This window comes from Esox lucius, chromosome 2 (assembly GCF_011004845.1).
Source record: "Esox lucius isolate fEsoLuc1 chromosome 2, fEsoLuc1.pri, whole genome shotgun sequence".
NCBI lineage: Eukaryota > Metazoa > Chordata > Actinopteri > Esociformes > Esocidae > Esox > Esox lucius.
In genome coordinates, this window is record NC_047570.1 from 1,870,552 (window position 1) to 1,892,387 (window position 21,836).

At 42.7% G+C, this 21,836-nt stretch overlaps 1 protein-coding gene across 20 annotated transcripts in view; it reads left to right on the plus strand.

The window, feature by feature from the left end:
- Positions 1-21,836, plus strand: part of cngb1a (cyclic nucleotide gated channel subunit beta 1a) — a 197,540-nt gene that overhangs the window by 60,454 nt on the left and 115,250 nt on the right. The gene's annotated exons all lie outside the window — the stretch shown is intronic.

Here is a 21,836-nt window from a genome sequence, read left to right on the forward strand (position 1 = left end):
GGGTGAATTGATTGGTCGATTAGGGCGAGTGTCCATGATGAGGCAGACTAACTGGGCTCCTCTTCTCATTCTGTTTCAGGGGGGAAGGTGCACTGAGAGCCCCTTAAACAAAAGCAGAAGGAAGACTGGGAAAGAGTTGCTAAAATACATATGCATTTAAAAGTACAAAATAAACCACAGATACACTGAAGATTGGAAAGTGGCAGTTCAACAAAACAGAGGAATAGAGATTTTGCCACTCAAACACAACACAGACATATACTGTAGATACTGTATAATTGTAGGCTCTACAAAGCAATATAGCTTTCAGTTTTTCCGCAGCTTAAAGACATAATGCACTTATTTTCCGCAAACGTTTAAACTAATGAGCAGAGATTCTGAATGAAATATGTTAAAATACACATATACCAACACCATTAGGTAGTATGCAGTGAATTTGGCCAAATGTACAATTAAAACATTCACACCTCTTTAGCTAATGCTGCTGGTATATTCACATATTTCTTTCAGAATCTTGGCAGTTACCTCTATTTGATCGTATATCATATATTTAGCATTGCTAATATGGAACTCCAAAGAATTTATAATCAACAGTGCTCAACCGTACTCTTGGAAGCAGGTGTCAAAAACTGCATAATGAACATAATAATTACGGTGAATTATATGTGTCCTTGGGGACACGATAAGTCAAGTGACGTTATCAAAATGTATGATTTTTATGTGGCCTAGTGCACACAATAAGTCAGGTGACATTATTAAGACACAGATTTTTAACTTGTCCTTGTTCAAACAATAAGTCAAGCTTTAACAATAATTATAATTACACATATTTTAATGCATCTCCTCTGGATTTTAAGGGCTTGGGTTTTCTAGAGTTGTCATTATTTATAATTTGTTTCCATTTGATGTAATCTATTATTGATTTTACTTGTCTGGAGCAAATAATTGCTTAACACAGGTAATGTAAGATATTCCTGAACAGTTGCTGCCTGAACACCCACCTATGCCATTACACATTTGACCTGTGAAATAAAATTGGGAAGAATTTTCAATCAAATTATATTGTCTTATAGTAATTGTAACTAAGTTGCATTATTTAACGTTGGGTGCTGAGCAGCTGGATTAGTGATTGGTTAGGGTGGAATTGTGAAGAAGAACCATTTTATCTGATACTACCATTTAAAATCTGTGGTAGGGTATTTTTTTAAAGAATAAATTAATAAAATAACACCACCTTATTATTGTTACAGTCTACAGTAATAAGACATATTGTACTTAAGAATAAGAAACTGAATTCAAAAGAATGTTACAATTTCAAAGTAAAAAATATAGTCCACTACTTAAAACTCTCCTGTTATAAAGTAACAGGATCGATGGTTTATCAGTTTTTTTAAACTGTTCTGAAAATATATCTTATGCAGACACTATTCACTGGGAAAAGCAGGACATTTCATTCATGAAACAAATAGTCATGTAGTATATATTATAATAGCATTCAGTAAAAATCTGCTGTATGTGATGGGTAGACCAAAATTAGTGATTAGTGATTAAAATAGGACAAACTGAAAGTATTAGAATATTATTGAAATAAGGTGTAATAAACATAAAATAACAGTTCATATCCACAGATTTAAAGAAAAAGCAATCAGGTCTTTTATGTTCTAATTTTACCATAATTCATATATGAATCTCAATTTTGATCCATAAGTTCAAAAATGTGATTTGGTTACATTAAGGTATCAATGCATAACCTTCATAATAATATTTGTAAGATTTTGTGTGAACAGTCAGGAAAATATGAAGAACATAATTATTTGTTACAATTCCCACTGGAAGACAGTATCTCACTTTGATTGCAATGGCACAATGATGCTAATGATTATTCTGTAAACAAAAATCTCAAAATAGCGTAGTCTCTTCTGGTGTTTTCTTCAAATACTAGCTGCTTTTGCTAATACTAACTGCTTTTGCTAATACATTCCATTCTAATTTTTGACATTGTAGAAGCACTATAATGCTATCAATAACTTTTTAATTTGAAAGAACCTTGACAGTAAAAAAAATGCACTGTTGTATTAGCTCACTACATTTCCCCCATTATTTGTAGTAAACGGACTGCAAACCACTGATATGTTTGTGAAATGAGGCTATCACTAGCTTAGCCCAGACAGCTATCCTATTCTTAAACTGATGTTAAATATAAGGCATTTTGTTTCCAATTAATAAAGAATTGGAAATGAAGTCTGTTGTGTTGTGTGATACTCAATCCAATCAATCTACCAATCAATCTACCAATCAATCTATCAATCATCTAATAATTCAGTCAATCAGTTAGGCGTATTACCTATTCACTAATCACTGTGCATTAACTCTTGTTGCTTGCTCTTAGTGGATTCAGGCTGTGTATCTTTAAAACTTTGTGACAACTGCTGATGCAAAATGGTCTTACAAAATACATTTTATTAATATATATTTTTGGATGCACCTCCGTGACTAGGTCGCATTTTTGCCTGGTCACTAACATTCTAATAACAAGAATTGTCGACCTGAATTTGAACAGGGACTTATGACCCTTTTGTCTGTATGTCATTATAGAGGCAAACGTCAACATTGCAAAAGTAGGGTAATATTTACTAGAAAACAGAGTTGCCTGAAATTTATATTTACCGGCAAGACGCACTGCTGCCAATGAGAGCTTGTCATCCTTCTATTAAGCCATTTTCATAGATAGATTATGATAAGTGACCCTGGTGGGTGGGAATTCCAGTTGTGACATGTGTTAGTGGGTGGGACTTCCAGTATGATGTATGCATGTCTGATGAATGAAATAAGGCGGCTGTGTGTTTGTGATTTGTAATTTATGGTTGTTTTTCTGTGTAAGATATGTAACAATGGGCTCCAGGGGTTAGGCCTGTTATATCCCCAGACATTCAAAGTTAGCATTTGAAAAGTTAGATTTTTAACAGGAATGTTCAGGAATGTTTCAGGAATGTTAAACTCCCAAGGCAAATTATGTTAAGTGCTCACACTGTGTGTGTAACAGATGGTGTATAACTAGTCAGTGGTCTATAACCCTGGGTAATAGATGGTCTATAACCCTTTCAAGTTTTACAATGGTTGTGTGACTGGCCTGGTCTGTGTATTTAAACCACGCTGACCCTGGTGTAAGTCATTCAGACTAGCCTGAGTAAACCTACGTGTACATTACAAAACATGGCAGATTGTACAGCAATCAACATTGGGTTTGAAACACAGGTGAAAGCTAGCAGCTTAACTGTGGCACAGCAATTCGGCATAGAGAATACAATTGGGTGACGACGACACGATGAAGATGCCGCCCCGAAGAAACCGGTGCAGCGGTTGGCTCAAATTCATCAATTACATCAGAATATGTTTGCCCAGGAGTGGAAGTTGGAGAGAATTGTGGATACACTTTCATCCTTGAAATGAAGTCGCATTTTATTAATTGTCCGAAGGTGAAATGTTTAAGCCGGGTGTGACTGGTCAAATAGTCTTTAATGCTAGTTTATGGAGCACCTTTCAAATTTTATATGTGGCCCCACCTGAAGCTATTGCAATCCTCAACACAGTTCGAGGCACTTAATCTATCATACATGTCAAATGTTGACAAGAGTTATGACAAAATGGACAAATGCCTTGCACCACAGGTTTCTAAAGATTTTCCACAAAGCATGCATCGGATGTGAAGTGGACCACCCGAGTCAGAGAAGGCATTCCTGTCTTGACCCGCCTGAATCTTTTTTTGAGACCTATTATGATGACATTGTAGAGACGGTTTTAAGACTGCAACTGAAACATGTGTTGGCCAAAGCTTTTGATGCATCTGGTTTTTAAACACGGCTGACTAAGATTTACGTGGTAGCTACGACTGTTCTGTACGAACTCAAGTTGGAGCCGTATATCATACAGCGATTGTGTGAGAGTAGGTATGAATACATTGCTGAAGATAATACAAAAGCAGTATGCAATGCAGCAGCGTCTTGGTACGACAAAACCAAAGAGACTGTTTCAACAAAAATCTGAATGTTTGTGTCTCTTTTCTGAAATTCTTAGACAGTGTGTAATTGCAAAACTGTCTGAACAGGTTATGAAATGTATTTACTACGATCCGTCAAACCATGGTGCTTATGTGGGTAGAGAGGGTTTGAAAAGAGCATACTTAGAGAAAACCAGAGAGATCTTCAAAAAAGGTGTAGCAAATTACTGGCTACATGATACATACATGCTACACAGGCCTGTAGCCATTCATTTTCAAAGAAATAGAGTTATTGTTCATGATATAAATTCTAAATTTTTGCTGGATTTGGTCGACGTGTGTTAATAGTGCTAGTGGTAAACAATTACATGAAATATAAGTTAACATCTATAGATATATTAAGTAAATATGAATGGATTAATGTGCTGAGAAATAAAAGCACTATTGAGGTAATCATGCATTTGAAGACATATATTAAAAGAAGGAAGAACCCCCCAAAATAGGGGAATTTGTTCTTTAATTCATATTTTAAATAGTAAATGAAGAAGTACAACATAAAACATTTTGCCACAAGAAATTATGTCAAAGCGAGTACCGTTGAGAGATTTGATAAAAACACTAATTAAATCTCGAATGTGGCAGTATCTCACAGCTGCCAACACACATCATATATTGATGTAATTCAAGATTTAGAAAATGTTAGACTAGTTCTCAAAAACCTGTATGGTACAACAATGATGAGAAATGGAGATCAAAGTTACTGTGTTGGAGATACTGTGAGACTCAAAGTTAAGAGGGGCGTTTACCAAGGGTTATGAAAAACGGTACACAGATTAATATTTTACAAAAACAGAATGCATTCTTAAGGTACCTCCTGTATATAGAATAAAAGATGATGGTGATGCAAGCGTTGGGACTTTTTATGAACAGGAATTACTGAAAATAGTTATGGTTATGTATAAAACATTTAAAGTGGAAGCAGTTCTGGATGAGAAAGTAAAGAAAGGGAGGAACATTAGTCTTGTAAAATGGCAAAAATCCAGAAGTAATTAATTTGCATTTTTTTGCATGACATAAGTATTTGATACATCAGAAAAGCAGAACTTAATATTTGGTATAGAGATCTTTGTTTGCAATTACAGAGATCATACGTGTTCTGTAGTTCTTGACCAGGTTTGCACACACTGCAGCAGGGATTTTGGCCCACTCCTCCATACAGGCCTTCTCCAGATCCTTCAGGTTTCGGGGCTGTCGCTGGGCAATACAGACTTTCAGCTCCCTCCAAAGATTTTGTATTGGGTTCAGGTCTGGAGACTGGCTACGCCACTCCAGGACCTTGAGATGCTTCCTAAGGAGCCACTCCTTAGTTGCCCTGGCTGTGTGTTTCAGGTTGTTGTTATGCTGGAAGAACCAGCCACGACCCATCTTTAATGCTCTTACTGATGGAAGGTCTCGCGATACATGGCCCCATCCATCCTCCCCTCAATATGGTGCAGTCGTCCTGTCCCCTTTGCAGAAAAGCTTCCCCAAATAATGATGTTTCCACCTCTATGCTTCATGGGTGGGATGGTGTTCTTGGGGTTCTACTCGTCCTTCTTCTTCTTCCAAACACGGCAAGTGGAGTTTAGACTAAAAAGCTCTATTTTTGTCTCATCAGACCACATGACCTTCTCCCATTCCTGATCTGGATCATCCAGATGGTCATTGGCAAACTTCAGAAGGGCTTGGACATGCACTAGCTTGAGCAGGTGGACCTTGCACGCGCTGCAGGATTTTAATCCATGACGGCGTAGTGAGTTACTAAGGGTTTCTTTGAGATTGTGGTCCCTGCTCTCTTCAGGTCATTGACCAGGTCCTGCTGTGTAGTTCTGGGCTGATCCCTCACCTTCCTCATGATCATTGATGCCCCACGAGGTGAGATTTTGCATGGAGCCCCAGACTGAGGGAGATTTACAGTTATCCTGAACTTCTTCCATTTTCTAGTAATTGCACCAACAGTCGTTGCCTTCTCACCAAGCTGCTTCCCTATTGTCCTACAGCCCATCCCAGCCTTGTACAGGCCTACAATTTTATCCCTGATGTCCTTACACAGCTCTCTGGTCTTGGCCATTGTGGAGCGGTTGGAGTCTGTTTGATTGAGTGTGTGGACAGGTGTCTTTTATACAGGTAACAAGTTCAAACAGGTGCAGTTAATACAGGTAATGAGTGGAGAACAGGAGGGCTTCTTAAAGAAAAACGAACAGGTCTGTGAGAGCCGGAATTCTTACTGGTTGGTGGGTGATGAAATACTTACGTCATGCAATAAAATGCAAATTAATTATTTATAAATCATTCAATGTGATTTTCTGGATTTTGGTTTTAGATTCTGTCTCTCACAGTTGAAGTGTACCATTGATAAATATTTACAGACCTATACATGCATTGTAAGTAGGAAAACCTGCAAAATCAGCAGTGTATCAAATACTTGTTCTCCCCACTGTATCTATCCAAACAATTTGAGTTGGTGCTATACTACAAAAGTTGCTAAAGGTATACATTTGAAAGGAGATTGGGAAGTGTCTTTGAAAGAATTCCATCCATCTTCTTCCGCTTATCCGGGGCCGGGTCGCAGGGGCAGCAGTCTAAGCAGAGATGCCCAGACTTCCCTCTCCCTAGACACTTCCTCCAGCTCTTCCGGGGGGACACCGAGACGTTCCCAGGCCAGCCGGGAGACATTGTCCCTCCAGCGTGTCCTAGGTCTTCCCCGGAGTCTCCTCCCGGTGGGACGGGCCCGGAACACCTTCCTGGGAAGGCGTCCAGGAGGCATCCGGAACAGATGCCCAAGCCACCTCAGCTGACCCCTCTCGATGTGGAGGAGCAGCGGCTCTACTCTGAGCTCCTCCCGGGTGACCCAGCCACCCTGCGGAGAAAGCTCATTTCGGCCGCCTGTATACGGGATCTTGTCCTTTCGTTCATGACCCAAAGCTCATAACCATAGGTGAGAGTAGGAACTTAGACTGACTGGTAAATCGAGAGCTTCGCCTTGCGGCTCAGCTCTTTCTTCACCACGACAGACCGATACATCGACCACATTACTGCAGAAGCTGCACCGATCCGTCTGTCAATCTCCCGTTCCATCCTTCCCTCACTCGTGAACAAGACCCCTAGATACTTAAACTCCTCCACTTGAGGCAGGCACTCTCCACCAACCTGATGTGGGCAAGCCACCCTTTTCCGACTGAGGACCATGGCCTCGGATTTGGAGGTACTGATTTTCATCCCCACCGCTTCACACTCGACTGGAAACCGTCCCAGTGCATGCTGAAGGTCCTGGTTTGAAGGGGCCAACACGACAACATCATCCGCAAAAAGCAGAGACGAAATCGTGTGGTTCCCAAACCTGACACCCTCCAGCCCCTGGCTGCACCTAAAAATTCTGTCCATAAGAATTACGAACAGAACTGGCGACAAAGGGCAACCCTGTCGGAGTCCAACATGCACTGGGAACAAGTCTGACTTACTGCCACCAATGCGGACCAAGCTCCTGCTTCGGTCGAACAGGGACCTGACAGCCCTTAGCAAAGGACCCAGGACCCCATATTCCCGAAACACCCTCCACAGGATGCCGCGAGGGACACAGTCGAATGCCTTCTCCAAATCCACAAAACACATGTGGATTGGTTGGGCAAACTCCCATGAACCCTCCATCTCCCTGTAGAGGGTATAGAGCTGGTCCAGTGTTCCACGGCCCAGAGGAAAACCACACTGTTCCTCCTGAATCCGAGGTTCTACTATCGGCCGTATTCTCCTCTCCAGTACCCTGGTATAGACTTTCCCGGGGAGGCTGAGAAGTGTGATCCCCCTGTATTTGGATCCCACCCTCCGGTCCCCCTTCTTAAAAAGAGGGACCACCACCCCGGTCTGCCATCCCAGAGGCACTGTCCCCGACCGCCACGCGATGTTGCACAGGCGTGTCAACCAAGACAGCCCCACAACATCCAGAGACTTGAGGTACTCAGCTGCCCTGGGGGGATGTCGTCGGGCGGTGGAAGGAGTACTTCAAGGATCTCCGTCACGTCTTCCATTGAGGAAGCAGAGGATGAGGGCTCAGAGGTGGACTCGTCCATCACCCGGGCTGAAGTCACAGAGGTAGTCAAGAAACTCCTCGGTGGCAAGGCGGACCAAGCTCGGGGGTTGACAGCTCCGCCCCTCTCTTCACCCGAGTTTCCAAGACATACGGCCGCAGGTCAGATGAAACGACAACAAAGTCGATCATCGACCTACGGCCTAGGGTGTCCTGGTGCCACGTGCACTTATATGTTCGTTATGGACAAACTGTGACTAGCAAAGAAGTCCAATAACTGAACACCGCTCGGGTTCAGATCAGGGGGGCCATTCCTCTCAATCACGCCCCTCCAGGTGTCACTGTCGTTGCCCACGTGGGCGTTGAAGTCCCCCAGTAGAACGATGGAGTCCCCAGTCGGAGCACTTTCCAGCACCCCACCCAGAGACTCCAAGAAGGTTGGGTACTCTGCACTGCCGTTCGGCCTATTGGCACAAACAACAGTGAGAGATCTATCCCTGACCCGTAGGCGCAGGGATATGACCCTCTCATTCACCGGGGTAAACTCCAACACATGGTGGCAGATCTGGGGAGCTATGAGGAAACCCACACCAATACTCGCATATGTGGAAGACTTTTACATGGGTTGAAAACGCATTGATTATCAAAGAGTTGGGGACAGTCATGTCACGAGACTTGAGAACTGTACATATTGCAGGGGGAAAAACAATGACTTATGACAGGCCACACTACGTACCTATTAGTAAGAGTCAGTTTGAGATCAGTATTGAAGTAAAATCTGATCAGGTGTGTTGAATACTATTAAGCGCAGGCCGCTAACGGTGTATCGAGGTATCATGGTAATGCTGCAATGTACTGGGCAGGTCTAGGGGCCCTTTTTTGGGGGCTTTTCCAGATGATTATACCTTTGTTGAAGCAAATAGCAAAACCACATTTGAAAAATGCAGGGAGGAATATAGTAGACGAGGTTGTCAGCAATATTATGGCGCGCCAAACAAAACAGCAGGATGGATCAGGATTGATGTTTATGACTCAAGGTGTTGGAAAGAGACCACCTGGTAGGAGGAGCCTACCAAAGAGTAAAAAACGGAAGATGGAGATAAAATAAGAGCCGTGGTTAAAAGAAGACACACCGCTCATGGAACATTCAAAGGGAACACTGCTAGATAGATTTAAAAACTTTTTTTAAGGAAGATGGCACTCTAACACCGGAAGTCTGGTGAATTTATGAAACCTGAGTTGGATTTATTCACAGTTCCTTTAAAACAGAAATGTATTGAGAATAATACTTTATTGCTGAATATGGTGAAGATTATATTGATCTGAACAATACTTTGCTGCACCTACATGTTAAGTCATTAAACTGGACAGAACAAATGTTGTTTCCGGAGCCATTGTTGGATTAATTAACAGCTTAATAGCCACTCGTCTCCTTGGGGATCGATTAATTAGCCAGAGTAGCAATATGTACATATTGTTATAGAGAGCATTCTGAATTATGGGGATGATACTTCAAAGAAAATTTTTAGCCGGTGTGTTTTTCAAGGATGCCGCAGGTCACATGGATGTTACAGACCCTGCAGGAGATAACAAAGGATTTATGAAAAGGGCTGCCTATTCAGCGAGTAGTTTTGAAATGATCGGCCCTGTTCATGGTGATATCTTCTTTCAAGAGAAACTCATATATTATCTGCATCACTCTTTGTCAAGAAAGGGACTGAATCGCCAGCTGGGAAACTTGGACTACTCACAACAATTAGTCAAGGTAAAACATACACATTGACAAGGAATTACAAATGAAACAAACAACATGTAAAACAAATAAAAACAACACACACTAAAATGGAAGCCATTGTGTGGGGTCTATGGTAGTGGATACAAACAATGCTTTGATTGATTGATAATCAGTTGTGGGGGCCGTGATACTGGAAGTAGATGCCTATGGCTAAATAAAGTACGTCAGAAGGTGTTTGTTTATACAAATAGATTTTACGTCTAACAAGCTCTTTTGGAATAGTTGTAAAATGCATGTTGAGACATGCCATGACCTCTAAAAATTCCCCCCACCCCAAAGGCCTTCTAGTGTCGCAATTTTGGTGGTAGCTGTCACACTTAACTAGATCCAACAGTTGTGACCCTTTGATAACCTCTCCTTTAAAGATAAATTCACTGTTTGTGAAATCCATGAAGTGAAATCTTTAGACCTGAGCACTCTATTTAGAATACATTCAACATTCTTCTTTGTAAAATAGCTGAGTATCTTTAAGCTTTTTGAAGTAAATCCATATCAGTTTTCAACAACATATTGCAAACCGACAAGTCCAAATCATTTTCAACAGATTTTCTTACATCAGTTCTAGTCGTTTTTGATTCTCACAGTTTTTCGAACTGATGTTGCAGCACCAGAAACATTTTGTGTTGTTAAACCATATCTCGATGCCATTAGAATGGTTATGAATGGCAAACCTCCAGATTGATCAGAGCCAAGGTTGAATTTGAATTAACTTACAAATGATATAAAAGATTTCCAAGTACAATCAAAAACGTAATTAGGCTATTATTGATTCATAATACAAATGATATAGGCTACTTATCACACGTTACGTTTTTTTCAATAGGAGATTCAGCTTATTGTGTAGGCTAATTCATCAAATGTAAATCTAAAATGTAAATCTACAAATGTATTATGCTAAATAATTATTCACAAAATGAAATACCAAAGATATTGTTTACCAGTCACCAATTACCAATTCAACAAACATTAGTAGTTAGTGTAGGGTATATTGTGTCAGAATGGTGATTTATGGCCCTGGGGGGCAGGACTTCCATATTGATGTGACAGGTGGGCGGGACATCCGTTTTGTAGGGTGGGACTTCCTGTATGACGTATGTTAAGGTGGGACTTCCTGTATGACGTATGTTAGGGTGGGACTTCCGGTATGACGTATGTTAGGGTGGGACATCAGGAGTGACGTATGCATGTCCGGTGACTTTGTGATTTATGATTACATTGATGTGTCAGTGTTTGATGTTTTACAACGTCTGATGAGCAAACCAGACTAGTGTTATAACAGGTGGGTTATGATTGATGATTAACAAATGGGGCTTAGGGTTCCGGAATGTTAAATTCCCAGGCAGTAAATAAGTGTTGTGTCAGTGGTAAGGTGTTTGGTGTACAGCAAATGGTGTTCGACAAATATAAAACCCTGGTGTTTTATCTTCTGACAAGTGTTGCAACAGCTGGCATACAAACGGTGTTTGTTAACCTTTCATGTTTTATGGGTTGACTGGCGTGGTATGTGTATTTAAACCACGCCGACATCGGGGTTGGTCATTCAGTCTTGCCTGAGCGAACTTACCTACACATTACATAACATGGAGGATTGTGCTGCTATCAATGTTTTGGGTGAAACACCGGTGAAAGCTAACAGCTTAAACGCAGCTCAGCGATTTGGTAAGAAATTGCAAATGGACCGCAGAGATGCAATCAACATGCCAGCCCCGAAGAAACCGATGTAGAGTTTAACCCGAATCCATCAATTACACCCGGATATGGTGGCACAGGAGTGGAAATTGGACGATGGTCGGATTGGGGGATACATCTTCAACCCAGAGCAACCGGAGGTTGCATTTTATGAATTACCCGAAGGCCAAGTGTTTAAGGCTGGTGTGACTGATCAAATGGTTTTTAATGCCAGTGTATGGGGCACCTTTCGAAAAGTGTTTTATTTGGGGCCAAAACAAGGCCCACATAATACAGTAGATGTACTGTTTAAAGTTGTCGAGGGGCTGAAAGCGTATGACTCTGTCAGATTGGAGTTATTTCCGGAAAATATCAGCGGGTTAGTTTGTGACTGCGGGCTGATCGACTGACCTAAGACACCGAAGACAGCTCGATTCCACCGGCATACCCAACAAGAAACTACCATTGGATTGACAGGGTTGGTGATCAACTAGGTCCTCTTAACCTGTCATACCTTTCAAATGCTAACAAGAGTTATCACAAAATGGACAAATACTTTCACCAAAAATTTTAAAGATCATCAAAGCAACAATGGGTATGATTCTGGAAAACGTTGTTGGGGCCATTCTACACAAAGCATGCATTGGATGTGAAGTGGACCACCCGAGCCAGACAAGACATTCATGTCTCGAACCGCCTGAGTATTTTTTTGAGGCCCATTATGATGACATTGTGGTGACAGTTTTAACACCGCGACTGAAACATGTGTTGGTCAAGGCTTTGAACGCATCTGGTTTTCACACACTGATGACTGATGTTCACGAGGCCGCTGAGAACTTTCTGCACAAGCTCAAGTTGGAGCCGAACATCACACAGAGACTGAGTGAGAACAGGGATGAATACATGGAAAAATTTAAAGAGGATTTTGTAAATAGAGTTATTGTTCATGATATAAATTCACAATTTCAGCTGGATTTGGTTGACATGTTATGACAATTTATGTTAACATGCATAGATGTATTAAGCAAATACGCATGGATTTGCGTGCTGAGAAATAAAAGCGCTATAGAGGTAAAGCGAGCATTTGAAGACATATTAAAAGAAGGAAGAACACCACAAAAAGTCCAAACAGACAAGGGGAAGGAGTTTTTTAATTCACATTTTGAAATGTTGATGAAGAAGTACAACATAAAACATTTTGCTACAGGAAATGATGTCAAAGCGAGTATCGTTAAGAGGTTTAATAAAACAATTAAATCACGAATGTGGAGGTATCTGACAGCAGCCAACACTCACCGCTATGTTGAGGTTATTCAAGATTTAGTTCGTGGGTACAACCATAGCTACCATCGGTCTATTAAGATGAAGCCTGCTGACGTTTGTGAAGAAAATGTTAGATTATGTGTCTTGTGAAATGGCTTGGTTGGCCTGAGAAATTCAACTGCTGGATACCATCGGAACAAGTGGTTGACCTAGAAACTGGATAAAACTCCAGGATTTACAGGATCACGTCATTTACATTGACTGCGATCAGCATGGGTGACGGTGGCTTCTACATAACGCTGCCCAGTAACTCATCGAGACATGTCTATCCAAGCAACACAAGTTCGTGCTATACCACTAAATTTGCCAAAGGTATAGATTTGAAAGGCGATTGGGAAGTATCTTTGAGTTCCAATACCCGCATACGTGGAAAACTTTTACACGGGGCGAAAACGCATTTGAACTACTTGACTTGAAAAACGACAAAACTTGGAAATATGAACTCGACACCGGTTATTACACCAGCATATTAAAACTAGTGATAGAGCTCAACAGTCATATAAAAACACATGGTTTATCAGTGGGGTACGATGAATTTAAAAATAGTGTTTCTAAAAGGTGAGCCCCAGTTTAGTTTGAAATTTAGCGCAAAACTTGAACAGATATTGGGGTTAAAACCAGGCGAGTGGTGGTCCGCCACATGGTACAGAACATACCCCACAGATATTCTGGAGGGGTTTAACACCCTATACATCTACACAGATATAATTGATTATCAATGTGTTGGTGACAGTCATGTACCACTTCTGCGAACTGTACATATTACAGGGAGAAAGAACGAAGTTGTCACAGTGACGTATGACAAGCCACACTACGTACCTCTTAGTAAGAGACAATTTGATGAGATCTGTATTGAAGTAAAATCTGATCAAAACCAGCTGGTGTCATTTGTAGTGGGGAAGATGACTGCAAAATTACACTTCAGACCCGTCAAACAATCTTTTAGAGTTTAAGATGCAGCCGCAGAAGCTCTATGATGATCCTCGAAGGTATGTTGAATCCTACACAACACAGGCCGGTAACGGTTTACCAGGGTATCATGGTAGCTCAGCAATGTATGGGGCCGGTCTAGGGGGCCTTTTCCGAGGGCTTTTCCGGATGGCAATACCTTTGTTGAAGCGTGGGTTCTCCAAAGCAAAACCACATCTGAAGAGTGCGGCTAGGAATATAGTCGGCGATGTTGTCAACAGTGTTATGTCACGACAAACAAAACAGCAGGATGGTTCTGGATTGATGGTTATGTCTCGAGGTGTTAGAAAGAGACCACCTGGTAGGTGGAGCCTACCCAAGAGTAAAAAACGCAAGAATGAGACAAAAACAAGAGCCAAGGTTAAAAGAGGACATACACCCCGGAGGACACTCAAAGGGAACACGACAAATCTGATTAAGAATATATTTTAGAGAGATGGCACTCCTACACCGTATGTCTGGCGAATGTATGAAAACAGAGTTGGATTTATTCACAGTTCCATTCACACAGACATCTATTGAGAAAAATACATACATTGAAATACCGACCCTATCAGCAATATCAGACGCAACCCCTCTGGAGTTCTTTATTGCCGGGAATGGCAAAGACTACGTTGATCTAAACAATACTTTGCTGTACCTACATGTAAAAATCACTAACCCGGACGGAACTAATATTGATGCCGGAGCACGTGTTGGGTTTATCAACTATCCGATAGCCACCCTATTTTCACAAGTGGATGTCTCCTTGGGTGATCGTTTAATTAGCCAGTGTTGAAGTATAACACTTCCCCGAGTTGGTTTGTTGGAAAGGAGAATAAAACACCAGGAGTCAGGGCAAATACCGTATTATACGTCCATTTATTACAAAAGCTTTTGGAGACAAGGTGTCGCCGCACAATGTCTAAAGATCAACTTTCAAAACATAATTTTTATACTTCTACTACGCCCAAAAGATAGAGTCGTTAAATTCACAGAACAGGTAAGCTATTGGTCCAGTTCCAATTCTATTCCTTATAAGGATAAACGCAAACATCTTCTTGTCTCCTCCTGGTATCTGTCTGGCCTGTCAGACTATGTGTGTGTGTGTCTCTAACCTGTGTCCTGTTTCTCACAAAACAGACATACTAAATCTTTCTCTCCCCGGCAACTGCTTAAACAGGGTTTCCTATTCTCCTACATGCTCCTTCAGTTTCGGTTCATATTACAAACATTTAATATTTTGTTTCATTGGTTACAACAGCTTATAACAATTCACTAACTTATATAATCAATACATCTACATTGGTTACAACAGCTTACAACAGTTCACTAACTCATACAATCACTACATCTACAATTCCCCCTTTTGATCTCTCCCCAGAGAGATCACCCCTATTCGCCAAGCTCCAGTTCTCCCGGGTCATGCTGCTCCAGTAGAGGCATCAGCATCCCTGATGGCGATCCTGGAGCCTTCTCAATGGCTGTAGAAATCACTCTCATGGCAAGCCCTCTTATGCATGGGATACAACAACACCCACAAGTAACCATTATAGCACCAAATGTAGAAAGCGATAAAAGAACAGACATTATCAAACCTTTCCACTGGCCGAACATCGAGGTCAGCCATTCCTCCAGCGGATTATCTATCCTAGAATGCTCGTGCATAGTTCGCGAGAGAGTCCTAAGGCCCTGCAGCGCCTTAGCAACCGATCCGTCCGGGGCTGTATTGTTAGGAATGAAAGTACAACACATGTCCCCAAACATCGCACAAACCCCGCCCTTCTCTGCCAATAACATATCGAGGGCTATGCGATTTTGCACCGCCATCAACGAGGTGGGGCCCAATTGTTCTGACAGGCCCTCTACCGCGTCACGGGTCAAATTAGAGAGACGTAAGACATTATAATGTACATAGTTAATGCGGTCTACATTCTTGTTTGGAGTGACAGGGAACAAAGCGGACAGGATAGGAATATTTTCAAATCCTGCCGCGACTTGGTCTGCGAGTTTAAATTCTTTGGGGACCCCTCTGGGGACCCCTATCGCATCTATATAAGTTGGGGAGTCCACAGTGAGGTCGAATGTATCACGTGAACGACGGCCTATTACATGTCTATGCCGGCGCTGAGTAAGGGCATCGCTCCTTTTTGCCTGGAGTGCTTTAACTCGATCACCTATCAGCACTAAGGGTGCTGCTAACCGTACCATCGCACATACCCCCTGGGTACTTGTTGGGATTCTAACCAGGAGTCGGGTGCCCCCACAATAGTAATACAGGCCAGACCGGGCCCAGGGTCCGATAATAGATCTGCTCTGAATCGTACCATTACACCACTGCAAGGGGATCTCGCCAACGTTTACCACGGGTTTCTGACTGGTGAAGCGGAAACAGGTATATCCCCCTTCCCCTTTATGGGGAGTGAACGGCCCCGTCCGGGTGTCGTTAGCTATCGGAGGAAACACCCTTGCCAGGGTGATGCAATTCACAGGGGAAGCGCTATGTGTAAGAGCTAACATACACTGATATCCCCAAGGGTCCTCTGAATACAAAGGAGCCGGCTCAGTGTATAGTTGAGGTCGGGCGGCGGCACATGCCACACAGTCCCCTAAATCTTGTTCTTTAGCATTTTGCAACATCCAATCAAGCCAAATATTACTCTCGTGATACCCCGTGGCTTTCTCGATCACCTCTAATGGTTTCAATTTGGTATAGTCCACCCCTACCACTTCCCCCGGTTGCACCTTACCTGCTAAGGTGTCCACAGTCCCCGTAACTGCCACAGCTGGAGAGCTAGTGGTCGGCACCCTAATGTTAATCTTAATAAACGCTTTGGTATCAGTCCCTGCATGCTCCACTCCGAGAACCAAATATGTCGTGTCCGCGCCTCTGTATGGAGAGGTGTCCCAACCTCCGACAGACAAGGTAAGTGGATTCTGGGAGGAGCTGAATTCTCGTTGGAACTTAAACGAGCTCCACATAGTGGCATTCGGTCCCCACGGGAGTCCGGGCTGCCACTGTCCCGTATACGCTCGGACCTCGTCCCATCCCGGGCACCACCTCTCACCCGGCAGACGTCCCATCAGGCCACACATCCTATCTACATCTGGAGTGTGACACACATACAGGTTGTAATCCCTCCACGAGCCATTATATCTCCCGCAAGCTATGACCGAGCATAGGTCAAACGTGAAAGCAGTATGTGACCCTTTGATATAATCCAATTCAATAACCCCTCCCTGCATCAGGCAGGCGTCCTCTTTTTGTGTCCCCTGCCTTCTCGCTGTGGAAATGGAGACTCGACGCCAGCCAGGAAAATCTGTAGCAACATACAACACACATATCAATATTCCACCAATTCCCATATACCACTTCATTCTACTATCATCTCCCCAGACCTTTCTCTGTAACCCTGTCATCTTGGTACGAGTGGTATGAGCCACTCGGTATCCTATACCCCCTTTTGTTACAGTATTCTTCAGTTCTTTCCCCTAAGAGTCTATTCCCCTGGCGCCGTCCTCTGTCTCCTTCACTCGCTCGTGGTCCTGCCGTGTCCTGGGGTCCGCTCCTGGCACCGGTCCGGCTGGTGTTGGTCCTTCTTCCGTCCCCGCTGGGGAAAGCTCCTCCTTCCCGGTTTGGATGAGGTCCGTTAGCGACCTCCCTGGCTCCTGCGCTGGTGTACACTGACTCCAATGGTACCACGTCTCTCCTTTGTCCCTCAGGCGGACCGCATGACTCGTTCTCTCCACCACCTGATGAGGACCCGTCCACCTTGGCTCCGACCACTTTCGCTTGATGACCTTCAGCAACACCCACTCCGCCTGGGGCAGGTTCTGGTCCAGCGGGTGCAGGTCCCTCCGTTCTCCGACTCTGTTGGTGAATTCTGAAACGAGAGCTCGCAATTCATCAAAATACACTTTATGGTCTTTGGGCCACTTTTCCCCTTCCGGGACCGCAGGCCCCGCGGCTGGTCCTGGAAACTGTCTCCCCGTCAGCAGCTTGTATGGGGTGAACCCAGTGGTCTGATTTAATGAGCATCGAATCGTCATGAGTGACAGTGGCAGTGCATCCACCCAGTTCAATTTAGTCTGTGCACATATCTTAGCCAACTTGTTTTTTAAATTTTGGTTCATCCTTTCTACCTTTCCCTGGGACTGTGGATGGTACACAGTGCCAAAAGCATGCTTTAGGCCCAATAATCTCTCTACCTTCTGTAAATCACTGTTCTTAAAGTGAGTCCCATTATCTGACCTAATTTTCTCTGGGAAGCCGTGTCTGGGAATGTACTGGTTCACTAAACACTTGATCACTGTCTGACTGTCCTCCCTTCTAGCTGGCCAGGCATCTGGCCACCCTGTGAACATGTCCACACACACTAACATGTAACGGCACCCCCGTACAGTTTCCCCCATGTCCGTGTAGTCTATCACTATCTCTTGTCCAGGTCTCGTCGTCATGGGGAACGCCCCCATCTCAGGTTTGATCGTCGGTTTTGGATTGTGGTGTGTGCAGATGGTGCATGTCCTAGTGTAGTTACGTACCATGTCTACCATAAACGGGTGCCACCAATGGCACAAGTTCCTCAACATCTGTGCTGGCCCTACATGGCCCAACCCGTGGGCTTCTGCAAATTTATCTCCCCGCATGGCTGGTGGAAGTATTACTCTACCCTCTGGCCCTCTCCAGAGCCCGCTCGTCTCTGTTGCTCCTCTCTGTTGCCAAATTGTTTTCTCTTGTGGGGAAGCCCCCTTTTGATGTCTCACTAGCTCATCTCTCTCAGGGCCTTCTCCCCACCCCACTTCCTCTTCTGCTCTTACCACCATCACTCGCGGAGTGTACCCTGCTGTATGGGCTGAAATATGTGCCACCAGAAACTGAATTTGAATAATTTATATCTGAATTTGAATTGCTAAACTTGAATAATTGCATTGAAAAACTGAATTTGAATCACATAATTTGAAATTGTATTGTTTAATTTGAATAATTGCATTGAAAAACTGAATCTGAATTGTATAATTTGAAATTGAATTTATTCGTTTGGATCCGAAGTCCGATAAAAAGTGATCCTCACTGAAAATTAAACTCTCTATATATCTTCACATTCACTTCTCACAATTCAGATTCAGTTCTCAAATTCAATTTCAAGTTACTGAGACAGACATCCGGGTAGTTGGAGGATGAAGGAAGAGCAATCGAGCGCAGATCGATAGATAGCGTTCATTGGCGCACAGGAGTCCTCTTGGGCCAATCAGCACCTACGTTTTGGAGCATAGTACGTACCCGCCATGAAACAAGAAAGAAACGCTTGCCTTGCAGGTGGCCGGCCTTGACCCAGACCGGCGTTAACACCATGTATTTCGCTGGGACAAATACGGTAATTACAATTTAACATATCTACGATCTTTTGTTTAAATGTTGTTAATGATATAGCTGTTTTTATAGAAACAGGGAAAATTAAATCTTTCTCTCGACGTTGCAAACACAGTAGCTATTATCCCATGTTTTTATGGTAGCCTACTATTTCTGGTAACAACATCTTTGCCTGGTGTTTATTATATCTAAGCGTTTGCCTCTTCCTCCGGTGAAAATGTTGTTGCAAACGTAGCTAGTGCTAGCCGCCGCCAAGTAGACTGGTCATGTCTTCAGCATGATTATTTCCGATAACTACTCCTTGTGATTGTCTTTGACACCGTCAGGGTACTGCTTGCTGAGAGGGAGGGAGAGTAGTAAGCGTGTCTGTGTCGCTGTGTTTAGCAGGTGTTTGGATAATGTAAGTCCATAAACTTCCGGGCAATTACACCATAGCACTAGCCCTACTCATTTGAATTGAATGCATAGCTAATTCCGGTTGACTTGAACACAAAAATAGCACATTTACTCTTCGAAAGAAAGCTGGCTGTTCTCCGTATTTGCAGGGAAAATAAAAAGGGATGGTTTTTAAAACTAGCAATCCAGTAGTGCTTTCATTATTTTGTTGAGAGTATTATCTAGCTAGCGGTACAGTAAATATGGGCTAGTAGCTATAAAACCGTGCTTGCCACTATATAATAACATCATACTTGGTCAACTTAGTGTAAAAACAGTCATGTTTACATTAAATGTAATAGTGCATATGGTATTGTGGTCTATAAATATAGTGCCTTTTGTATTAATGTTGTTTTATATTGATATAGCTAGCCATTTTCTTGAATAGCTTTTTGCAATACATTTTCTTTGGAATATGGAAAACATCCCACTTTGTAATTTTTTATTTGGTAATTAAGTTTCCATGTAGATTTATCATTGTAACTCTGTGCTGGTACAGGTAAACCAAATATTTAACATGATTGTTTGCTTTCTGTCTCTGAAAAGGTGAACATCCAGAGGTGGGTGACACAGTAGACAATCCAGGTCATCTGTCCCCCAGTACGTTTCTCCAGTGGCTCACAGGACAGGGCCACATTCCTGTCTTACCAGAAGAAAACTTCAGTCTTTGTGCAGTTCAATCACACCTGTGACATCCTGTATGGTTCACATACAGTTTGCCACCCAACAGTTGCTGCATGTAGTAATATAATCCTACTGCCTGTTAAGCATATGCAAACTTCTCAGTTCAAACAAGTGATGACCGAGGCCTTCCATCTAGGGCAGGCATTTCATCAGGTTTAAGTGAAATGTTGCAGTTTCAAATATGCATATACAGGTGCTGGTCATAAAATTAGATAATCATCAAAAAGTTCATTTATTTCAGTAATTCCATTCAAAAAGTGAAACTTGCATAATGTATGCATTCATTCCACACAGACTATATTTCAAGTGTTTTTCTTTCAATTTTGATTATAACCGACAACTAATGAAAATCCCAAATTCAGTATCTCAGAAAATTAGAATATTACTTAAGACCAATACAAAAAAAGGATTTTTAGAAATGTTGGCCAACTGAAAAGTAGGAACATGAAAAGTATGAGCATGTACAGCACTCAATACTTAACTGGAGCTCCTTTTGCCTGACTTACTGCAGCAATGCGGCGTGGCATGGCGTCGATCAGTCTGTGGCACTGCTCAGGTGTTATGAGAGCCCAGGTTGCTCTGATAGTGGCTTTCAGCTCTTCTGCATTGTTGGGTCTGGCGTATCGCATCTTTCTCTTCACAATACCCCATAGATTTTCTATAGGTTTAAGGTCAGGCGAGTTTGCTGGCCAATTAAGAACAGGGATACCATGGTCCTTAAACCAGGTACTGGTAGCTTTGGCACTGTGTGCAGGTGCCAAGTCCTGTTGGAAAATGAAATCTGCATCTCCATAAAGTTGGTCAGCAGCAGGAAGCATAAGGTGCTCTAAAACTTCCTGGTAGATGGCTGCATTGACCTTGGACCTCAGAAAACACAGTGGACCAACACCAGCAGATAACATGGCACCCCAAACCATCACGGACTGTGGAAACTTTACACTGGACTTCAAGCAACGTTGATTCTGTGCCTCTCCTCTCTTCCTCCAGACTCTGGGACCTTGATTTCCAAAGGAAATGCAAAATGTACTTTCATCAGAGAACATAACTTTGGACCACTCAGCAGCAGTCCAGTCCTTTTTGTCTTTAGCCCAGGCAAGACGCTTCTGACGCTGTGTTTTGTTAAAGAGTGGCTTGACACAAGGAATGCGACAGCTGAAACCCATGTCTTGCACATGTCTGTGCGTGGTGGTTCTTGAAGCACTGACTCCAGCTGCAGTCCACTCTTTGTGAGTCTCCCCCACATTTTTGAAATGGTTTTGTTTCACAATCCTCTCTAGGGTGCGGTTATCCCTATTGCTTGTACACTTTTTTTCTACCACATATTTTTCTTCCCTTCGCCTCTCTATTAATGTGCTTGGACACAGAGCTCTGTGTACAGCCAGCCTCTTTAGCAATGACCTTTTGTGTCTTGCCCTCTTTGTGCAAGGTGTCAATGGTCATCTTTTGGACAGCTGTCAAGTCAGCAGTCTTCCCCATGATAGTCTAGTTCTGTAGGCTACACAGCGAGACCATCTAAAGGCCTTTGCAGGTGTTTTGAGTTAATTAGCTGATT